A 10,892-nucleotide genomic window follows, 5' to 3' on the forward strand; every position below is an offset into this window, starting at 1 on the left:
ATAAAACCGATAAACTTTCTCAGCACAACATGTAAATCCTTTCAGGAGAAGATGTGCTTTAAATTATGCAGGCACAAATTCTTGATATTTAAATAAAAATATTCTGTCCAGTCCCAGCATTTCAGAACACTCTGGTAAAAGAAGTGGAGTTATATTGTAGAAATAAAGTCAAATGATTTTGGAAGTTATATAGGATCTTTTCCTTGGTTGGGTGCCAGTGGCCATCTAGCCTCGTGAAGGGAAATATCCAAAGGAACAGTGTTGGAGGTGGTAAAACATTTAAAGCAAAGTGGAACATGCATTAATCAGTTATTAAAAGGGTAGTAAATAGCACGGGTGTTAAGTCAAACATCTGATTAAGTAATTATTGAGTTAGCCAAAAATAATTCAAGGAATCCTTTTAGGGAGAGACCTTCACTGTAATGTAAGCTACTTATGTCAAATCTTTGTCTTTATTTTCCTTATGTGCTTGAAGTACTTGTCAAAAACTGGCACATGGTAGGTGTTCAAATATTTGCTTGAAGGAAGAAAAGATTATTTACTTATACTAGTGAAATATGTTAATGCATAGCAAACAATTTAGAGCTAAGGCAGAAAGGATTTTCTCTATTTGTTGGTATCTGCTGAGAACTAAAGCATGTAACGAAATTAGTTGGTTTTTTCTCAGTACTCTGAGTGGCTCTGTGGAAAGGCACAGATGTAATCGTGGGTTAGAAATTCTTTGCAACAGTAATGAAGCCAATCAACTTGGAAGATTAAAAGAGATTCACTTCTAATGAATTACAGTGGACTTTGTTAACTTAATTCAATTTTATAAGTCTAATCTATTTTAAGCTGTGGCAAAATGCATCTTTTTATGAGATTGTCTTGGAAAATTCTCATTTAGACCACCATGACAGATTAGGTTATGGAAGTATTTCTTTCAGGCTTGGGGAAATTTTAAATCTAGGTTCCTTTCAGTGGAATACATATTTTTTAAGGGCAAGTAAATAATCCTTTTATTTTTCCAGCAAAATGCAAAAATCAAATCACCTGGGCATTAGTCACTAGAGAGTCACCTCAGTTATAACTCTGAAGTTGTCCCTAGCAAAAAGAATGGGTCGCGGGGGGGGGGGGGGGATAGTTTTAGAATCCTAAATGTCACATTGCAGATGATTATTAATTCAAAATATTTTTAGCTGAGTTCTCCATAATCAGAGCTCATCAGACTATTGACTGTATTCAAGAGCTAAGTGATTAAAAGGAAGAAGTCAACATCACGAGTTAAATTTACGTAATCTCTGTGATTATTCTGGTTCATGTTGTTAGCTTTTGTGACTTTCTGGGATGTAACTTTTGGATCTCACAGCCATGTACTTGTTGGCCTGCTAGACCTTTTCAAGTGAATATATTTTCTAACAAACTTCAGAAATACCTGGATAACTTGTTAAGACAGATTCCTGGGCCCCATCCTCAGAGATTCTGATTCAGTAGGCCTGGGGTGGGGCCAGAGAGTATGCATTTCTAGCAAGTTCCTGGTCCAAGGGCCAGACTTTGAGAACCACTGGTCTAACCTATTCTTTTTCATAGTTATGGACTGTTGCATAAAGTCCTGTGATTTATCCAATTATTTCCTCTGTTGTGGCCCTTTAGTTTTTCTTTTATTTTGCCTCTATAAAATACTGTTGCAATAGACATCTTTGTTCATATAACATAAGGATTTTTATTTCTATAGGATAGATTCCCAAATTGAGATTAGTATGTCAAAGGTGGTAAGCATTTACAATTTTAATAGCCATTGCCTGATTACTTTCCAAAAGGGATCATTGCAATTCATGTTATTACATCTCAGAGGTTACATATCCATGTTTCCTCATCAGTGCTGTATTCTCACTGTATGCGATGAATGAAAAAATGACATCTTATTGTTCTTTTAACTTACATTTCCCTAAGCTTTAGAGAAGTTAAGAGAATTCTTGTGTGTATTTGGTAACTAGGATTTCCTCTTCTGTCTTTTCCTCTTTGTCCATTTTCTCTTCAGTTACTTTTCTTTTTCTTAGTTATTTCTGGAGATATTTTTATATAAGGAATATAAACCCTTTATCTGACAGAGGCGTTGAAATTATTTTCCCCAGTCTCTCATTTTTCTTTTAACTCTGCTTATATTTTCCATGAACAAAGCTAAATTTTTTAGTAATGAAATATTACATAGATTGTTTAGGTTTTCTTAGGAAGATCTTGTATAACCCAGGTTATACAAATATTCTTCTGAAGTTTCTTATACTGTCTTAACTGTTTTATATTTTGCATTTAAATCATTATTTCACCTGGAATTACTTTTAAAATATCTTGTGAAATTAGGGTACAAGTGGCATTCCTCTCCCCACTTCAGGGACTGGAGGCGCTTTTCCCTCTCTGTGTAATTCCTTCCAGGTTTTCTGGAAGTTGCCTGCTGTACCACATGCAGCAAGTGGACAGGTATAGTCTTTCTGGAAGAGGAGCCCAGGTATCTGCCTGCTGATTTTCCTCAGGAAACCAAGAAACCTCAGTCATCATTGGAGACCCCAAACATAGGTAAGGCCTCTCCCCTGGGTCTGGCCTCTTGGCTTAGGACAAACAACAAAGGGAATAGTTTTTAGTTGATTCTTGGTCCCTAAAGATATCTTGGAAATATCCTATGTCCTGCTCACCATGCCTCCCATCCAAATATGGTATTACTTAGAAAGGGTATTTGGAGTGAATCAGGAATCTGTGTTTGAGCTGCCTTCTTCTCAGAATACAAACATTACACAACTAATACGTATTTACATTAATTGGGGAAAAATTGGTAAACAGAGATTAGCCAAAAGAAGGCAGGAAAAATCACCCATATTTCAACCACCCAGAGACAGACACTCCTACTCTCTTGGTGTGTATCTTTTCAAATTATATAAATAAATAACAAACAAATAAATACATAAATTTAAAAATAGTACTTCCCATCCTGTTTTTAATCTACTTCTCTATTTTTTTTTGGACATTTAGGTTTCTGCCAGTTGTTATTATCAAATATACTTTGAGATAAACATCACTCTAGTTACATTTTTGTGAAGATTTATTATGATTTATTTCGTATAAATTCCTAGAATGGTAGTTGCCTGATCAAGGTGTATATTCATATTTAAAATGTGTCTGAATTGCCCTCCAGGAAAATTCTAAAGTTTATACTCCCACCAGCCATGCATGTGAATGCCCATCAGTCCTTAACTTTGCAGAAAAAAGTTTGTGTGACCAAATGCAAACCTGGTTTCTCTTTAAAAACCATTTATTCCTTCCATGGCAGATATTTTATTTTTATTATTTGGCTACGTAGGATTGATTTTTCCTTTTTTTTTTTTTTTTTTTAATTGATGATTTAATGGTTTCTAACATTGTGAAATTTTGGGTTGTACATTTTTGTTTGTCCATCACCATATATATGACTCCCTTCACCCCTTGTGCCCACCCCCACCCCCATTGCCCCTGGTAACCACAGTCCCGTTTTCTCTGTCCATGTGTTGGTTTATATTCCACATATGAGTGAGATCATACAGTGTTTGTCTTTCTCTTTCTGGCTTATTTCACTTAACATAATACGCTCCAGGCCCATCCATGTTGTTGCAAATGGGACGATTTTGTCTTTTTTTATGGCTGAGTAGTATTCCATTGTATATATATACCACATTTTCTTAATCCAGTCGTCAGTCGAGGGACACTTAGGTTGCTTCCACTTCTTGGCTATGGTGAATAATGCTGCAATGAACATAGGGGTGCATAAGCCTCTTTGGATTGTTGATTTCAGGTTCGTTGGATAGATTCCCAGTAGTGGGATGGCTGGATCATAGGGCATCTCTATTTTTAATTCTTTGAGGATTCTCCATACCGTTTTCCATAGAGGCTGCACCAATTTGCATTCCCACCAGCTGTGTATGAGGGTTCCTGTTTCTCCACATCCTCTCCAACATTTGTTGTTTTTTGTCTTGGTGATTATAGCCATTCTAACAGGTGTGAGGTGGTATCTTAGTGTTGTTTTGATTTGCATTTCCCTGATGATTAGTGATGTTGAGCATCTTTTCATGTGCCTATTGGCCATCTGTATATCTTCCTTGGAGAAGTGTCTCTTCATTTCCTCTGCCCATTTTTTGATCGGGTTGTTTGTTTTTTTGTTGTTCAGTTGTGTGAGTTCTTTATATATTATGGAGATCAACCCCTTGTCAGATGTATGTTTTGCAAATATTCTCTCCCAGCTGGTTGTCTGTTCATCTTGATTCTGGTTTCATTTGTCTTATAAAAGCTCTTTAATCTGATAAAGTCCCACTTGTTTATTTTTTCTTTAGTTTCCCTAGTCTGGGTAGGCATGTCATCCGAAAAGATTCCTTTAAAACCAATGTCAAATAGTGTGTTGCCTATATTTTCTTCTATGAGTTTTATAGTTTCAGGTCTCACCCTCAGGTCTTTGATCCATTTTGAGTTAATTTTTGTGAATGGCGATAGCAGATGGTCCACCTTCATTCTTTTGCATGTGGCTGTCCAGTTTTCCCAACACCGTTTATTGAAGAGACTTTCCTTTCTCCATTGTATGTTCTTAGCACCTTTGTCGAAAATTAGCTGTCCGTATATGTGTGGTTTTATTTCTGGGCTTTCAATTCTGTTCCATTGATCTGTGTGTCTGTTTTTGTACCAGTACCATGCTGTTTTGATTACTATTGCTTTGTAGTATGTTTTGAAGTCAGGGATTGTGATGCCTCCTGCTTTCTTCTTTTTTCTTAGGATTTCTTTAGCTATTCTGGGTCTTTTGTTGCCCCATATAAATTTTAGTATTCTTTTTTCTATTTCTGTGAAGAATGTCATTGGGATTCTGATTGGAATTGCATTGAATCTGTAGATTGCTTTAGGTAATATAGACATTTTAACTATGTTTATTCTTCCAATCCACGTGCATGGGATATCTTTCCATTTCTGTATGTCATCATGGATTTCTTTCAATAATGTCTTGTAGTTCTCATTGTATAGGTCCTTCACCTCCTTGGTAAGATTTATTTCTAGGTATTTTATTCTTTTTGATGCAATTGTAAATGGTATTATCTTTTTGAGCTCTCTTTCTGTTGGTTCATTATTAGCATACAGAAATGCAACTGATTTTTGTAGATTGATTTTGTACCCTGCAACTTTGCTGTAGTTGTTGATTGTTTCTAATAGTTTTCCAACAGATTCTTTAGGGTTTTCTATATATACAATCATGTCATCTGCAAATAGTGAGAGTTTCACTTCTTCGTTGCCTATTTGGATTCCTTTTATTCCTTTTTCTTGCCTAATTGCTCTGGCCAAAACCTCCAGTACTATGTTGAATAGGAGTGGTGAGAGTGGGCAACCCTGCCTCGTTCCTGTTCTCAGAGGAATGGCTTTCAGTCTTTCCCCGTTGAGTATGATGTTGGCTGTGGGTTTGTCATATATGGCCTTTATTATGTTGAGGTACTTTCCTTCTATTCCCATTTTATTGAGAGTTTTTATCATAAATGGATGTTGTATCTTGTCAAATGCCTTCTCTGCGTCTATTGAGATGATCATGTGGTTTTTATTCTTTGTTTTGTTGATGTGATGTATCACTTTGATTGATTTGCGGATGTTGAACCATCCCTGCGTCCCTGGTATAAATCCCACTTGATCATGGTGTATGATCTTTTTAATGTATTGTTGTATTTGGTTTGCCAATATTTTGTTGAGGATTTTTGCATCAATGTTCATCAGCGATATTGGCCTGTAATTTTCTTTCTTTGTATTGTCTTTGTCTGGTTTTGGTATCAGGGTGATGTTGGCCTCGTAGAATGATTTAGGAAGTGTTCCATCTTCCTCTATTTTTTGGAATAGTTTGAGAAGGATGGGTATTAAATCTTCTTTGAATGTTTGGTAAAATTCACTGGAGAAGCCATCTGGTCCTGGACTTTTATTTTTTGGGAAGTTTTTGATTACTATTTCAATCTCTTTACTTGTTATTGGTCTATTCAGATTCTCCATTTCTTCTTGGTTCAATTTTGGGAGGTTGTATAAGTCTAAGAATTGATCCATTTCTTCTAGATTGTCCGGTTTGTTGGCATATAATTTCTCATAGTATTCTCTTATCATCCTCTGTATTTCCATGGTATCCGTTGTAATTTCTCCTCTTTCATTTCTAATTTTATTTACTTGAACCTTTTCTCTTTTTTTCTTAGTAAGCCTGGCTAAGGGTTTGTCGATTTTATTTATCTTCTTGAAGAACCAACTCTTTGTTTCATTAATCCTTTCTACTGTTTTTTTGGTCTCAATTTCATTTATTTCTGCTCTGATTTTTATTATTTCGCTCCTTCTGCTGGCTTTGGGCTTTGTTTGTTCTTCTTTTTCTAGTTCTGTTAGGTGTAATTTAAGGTTGCCTATTTGGGCTTTTTCTTGTTTGTTAAGGTGGGCTTGTATCGCTATGAGTTTCCCTCTCAGGACCGCTTTTGCTGCATCCCATATGGTTTGATATGGCATATTATCATTTTTGTTTGTTTCCAGATAGTTTTTGATTTCTCCTTTAATTTCATCAATGATCCATTGGTTGTTCAGTAGCATGTTGTTTAATCTCCACATTTTTGTCACTTTCCCAGTTTTTTTTTCATGGTTCATTTCCAGTTTCATAGCCTTATGGTTTGAATAGATGCTTGTTATGATTTCAATCTTCTTAAATTTATTGAGGCTTGCTTTGTTTCCCAACATATGGTCTATCCTAGAGAATGTTCCATGCGCACTTGAGAAGAATGTGTAGTCAGCTGTTTTTGGATGGAGTGCTCTGTATATGTCTACTAGGTCCATCTCGTCCAGTTTTTCATTTAAGTCTACTATTTCTTTATTGACTTTTTGTCTGGATGATCTATCCATTGTTGTAAGTGGGGTGTTAAGATCCCCTACTATTATTGTGTTGTTGTTGATGTCTCCTTTTAGGTTTGTTAATAGTTGCTTTATGTACATTGGTGCTCCTATGTTGGGTGCATATATATTTATAAGTGATATGTCTTCTTGATGGAGTGTCCCTTTTATCATTATATATGTCCCTTCTTTGTCTTTCTTAACCTGTTTTATCTTGAAGTCTACTTTGTCTGATATGAGTATGGCAACACCTGCTTTCTTTTGTTTGCCATTAGCTTGGAGTATTGTCTTCCATCCTTTCACTCTGAGCCTGTGCTTGTCTTTAGTGCTAAGATGTGTTTCCTGAAGGCAGCATATTGTTGGGTCTTGCTTTTTAATCCATCCTGCCACTCTGTATCTTTTGATTGGAGAGTTCAATCCATTTACATTTAGGGTAATTATTGATATATGAGGGCTTAATGTTGCTGTTTTGTCACTTATTTTCTGGTTCTTTTGCATTTCCTTTGTTTCTTGTCCCATTTGTTTCGGACTGCCAGTTCAGTTTGGTTGTTCTGTCTTATGACTCTTCTAGTTTTCTCTTTGTTTATCATATGTGGTTTTGTTTTGATTATTTGTTTAGTGGTTACCTTGAGGTTTGGGTAAAAAATCTTGTATATGAGATAGTCCATTATCTGATAGCCTCCTATTTCCTTATACTAAGTCAATTCAGTCACTTTCCTCTTCCCCTTCTAAGTTGTTCTTGTTATACCTTATTCTATCTTGTGTTGTGGCTGTGTGTTTACAGTGATGAGGTTAAATTTATTTTTGGTGAGTTTCTTCCTTTGATCTTTGAATTTAGTATTTAAGTGGTTGCTGACCTATTTCGATAACAATCTACTATTTTTCTGAGTTTGTCTATCTACTTTTCTCCTTGCTCCAAGCTTTGTGTTCCCTTTCTCTTTTTTTCAGGCCTGAGGGCCTCCTTGAGTATTTCTTGTAGTGGGGGTCTCGTGGCCATGAACTCTCTTAGCTTTTGTTTATCTGGGAGAGTTACTATTTCTCCATCATATTTGAAGGATATTTTTGCTGGATAGAGTATTCTTGGCTGAAAGTTTTTGTCTTTCAGTATTTTGAATATATCATTCCAGTCTCTTCTAGCCTGTAAAGTTTCTGTTGAGAAATCTGCTGAGAGCCTGATGGGAGTTCCTTTGTACGTTATTTTTTGTTTTTGTCTAGCTGCCCTTAATATTGTTTCTTTGTCATTGACCCTGGCTAGCCTTACCACTAGGTGTTGTGGTGAAGGCCTTTGTCTGTTAATATATATTGGTGTCCTGTTGGCTTCACTTACTGGTATTTCCTGCTCCTTCCCCAGATTTGGGAAATTCTCAGCTATTATTTCCTTGAGTAGGCTCTCTGTTCCTCTTTCCCTCTCTTCTCCCTCAGGAATACCTATAATTCTTATGTTACATTTTCTAATAGAGTCAGATATTTCTCGGAGTCTTTCTTCATTTCTTTTTAGTCTTAGTTCTCTCTCCTCTTCCATCTGGAGTATATCTGTATTCCTATCCTCTAAAGTGCTAATTCTTTCCTCCATATTGTCAGCTCTGTTCTTTAAAGATTCCAGATTCTCCTTTATCTCCTCCATTGTGTTCTTCATCTCCATCAGCACTGATTGGTTTTTCTTTATGATTTCAATCTCTTTTGTGAAGAAACTCCTAATCTCATTGAATTGTTTGTCTGTGTTGTCTCGTATTTCGTTGAGTGTTTTTATGATAGCTATTTTGAAATCTCTGTCATTTAGATTATGGATTTCTGTGTCTTCGGGGTTGATTTCTGGGTGCTTGTCATTTTGTTTCTGGTCTGGTGATTTCATATATTTTTGCATTGTGGTTCCTGTGTTGGTTTTGTTTTTCCTCATCCTGGAAATCTCTGGTTGCAATTTCCACCTGCCGCCACTGTCTGGTGGTAAAGGGCTGTGTAGTCTAAGCCCCCTGCGCTCTGCCCTGGTTTTTCTGCTGCGATCCACAGTTTTGTTTTTTGGTTTTTTTTTTTTCCCCCACTGCGATCCACGGTCCAGTCGTTTGATCAGGTCTGCCACGGATTGCTTGATCTGGTCTGTCTCAGATCTCTTGGTCTGCCGCGGATCCCTAGGTCTGGTCTGGTTGGTTGAGCTGCAGGGTCTGGTTTGCGGGGGGGGGGGGGGGGGGGGTCTCTCTTTTGCCGTCTGGGTCCCTGACGTGGGAGGCTTCTCGTTTGCCCCTCTTTATCCGCTCTCTGGGGTGCTCAGATGTTGATGGTAGCCCTGTGGCTCTTCTGAGTCCTCTGTGCGGGAGTTTCCCACTGGCTGAGAGAGTCCGAAGAGCTACGGTTTCCCCGCCGAGGGCCGCCCCTCCCCCCTCTCTGGGAGCCGCGCGGACCAGGATCGCTGATCTGATGGGGAGGGAGAGGAGTTCTCCTTACCTCTCCCCACTTCCTCCGGGGGCCCAGCACCTTCCGCTCTCAGATGTGCGGCAGTGTGGATCTTTCCGCTCTAGCTTTTCACTGTCTAGGATTCCGTTGTTGGTCTGTGACTGTTCCTTTTGTTGTATCTTGTCGGGGGAAGAGTTCACGGGAAAGCTCACTCCGCCATGATGCTGACGTCCGAACTTGCTGTTTTGTCGATTTTTCCTTTTATGGGTAAAAAGCTTTGTGATTTTTCACTCTCAGGAGTGTGTTTCACATTGGGGTGAACTACTTCCTCTTGTTCCAGGACTGGACATGTGACTCATGTGAACACATCAGTGTATGTTGCATTCTCATCCTCTAAGACTGAGCAAGTAACCCAAGGCAGGTTTGTATCAATTTTGGGATTTTACTGCAATGAGGGAAAAGAAGTTCTCTCTCTCAATCTCTTTCTCTCTCTCTCTCTTTTCCTAGGATTTTGAAAACAGTAGAGAAAATTAGAGCAGAGAAATGGAAGGAGAAGGAGAAAATGGGGGAGAAAGGAAGAGAGAGATGGGGGAGGGGGCAGATAGATCCAGCTGTGCCTGAAGCAAGAACTACTGCTGGACTTTTTGCTAACAGAGTCAATCACTTCCATTGGTGAGTGTACCTTCCTTTTGCTCCCTTTTAAAGACATTGATCCAGCTATTTGTCTTCTATTTTATAATCATTATTCAATCATTTAGAAAGTACTCTTAAGCTTTAAAGTAAAATAATTCTTTGTTAGTCCAAATAATTTGGAACCAAAAAAACACTTATCATTTTCTTAACATTTACTGTTACAAAATGTTTACTATTACAAAGAGGTTCACACAACCTAGGTCATTTGTCTCCTCGATAAAGTAGAAAACAGAGATAAGAGAAGACTTTTGTTCTCATTCGTTCCCCACCTTTGAGCTTTGGCTATTGTATTAGCAGTCTAATGATGACAAGTGATTTGGGTTCCCTGGTCACCTCATTAATCACATTAATGATGTCAGACACCAAAATGAAGGTAGAGAAATCACTTGCCTATCATCCAATGTCTTTCAATTAGGAACTCCGTCAAGAGGTTTTAAAGACATTGACATTGACAGCTAATAGACATGTTAACTAATCGATATTGATAGCAATAATGAAGCAGCCAGATTCCAAACAATCTAGCAGTAACCTGGTGGGACCTCAAATGAGAAGGTGTTGGAATCTCTTAAAATTCAACTTACTTTTTGCTTGGATGGAATTATTTTAGTGCAGGGGTTGTGAGAGTGGGCAGAGGTTGGGCAGGAGACAGATTGGGTTTCAATCATTTATCAATGTTTAAATTATTTTCCAGGGAAGCTCCCTCGCAGGTTGGAGGACAGGGTTATTGTTTGAAAAGATAACCATTAACTCTGGGATGATATTTATTTGTACAACTCATTCCTAGGCTTGATGTGGCTCCCAAATTTATTATTGAACCTAATGTGAAAAGAGGGTCTCTTGTAGGAATAGCCAAGGGTCACATCCTGGGATAAGAATGACAGGTTAATGTTGAAGAGAAGTTGAAAACCATGCTGTAACATAGACCATCTTCT

At 37.7% G+C, this 10,892-nt stretch overlaps 1 long non-coding RNA gene across 1 annotated transcript in view; it reads left to right on the forward strand.

Annotated features, from left to right (window-relative positions):
* Positions 1-9,855, forward strand: part of LOC147917207 (uncharacterized) — a 148,974-nt gene extending 139,119 nt beyond the window's left edge. The window contains exons 4-6 of the long non-coding RNA XR_015551914.1: positions 2,413-2,553; positions 9,608-9,688; positions 9,775-9,855. This is a non-coding gene — a long non-coding RNA (uncharacterized LOC147917207). The remainder of the gene's footprint in view (positions 1-2,412; positions 2,554-9,607; positions 9,689-9,774) is intronic.
* The last annotated feature ends 1,037 nt before the right edge of the window (positions 9,856-10,892 follow it).

Source organism: Ceratotherium simum, chromosome 4, assembly GCF_057802395.1.
Source record: "Ceratotherium simum simum isolate JZ-2026a chromosome 4, ASM5780239v1, whole genome shotgun sequence".
Taxonomy (NCBI): domain Eukaryota; kingdom Metazoa; phylum Chordata; class Mammalia; order Perissodactyla; family Rhinocerotidae; genus Ceratotherium; species Ceratotherium simum.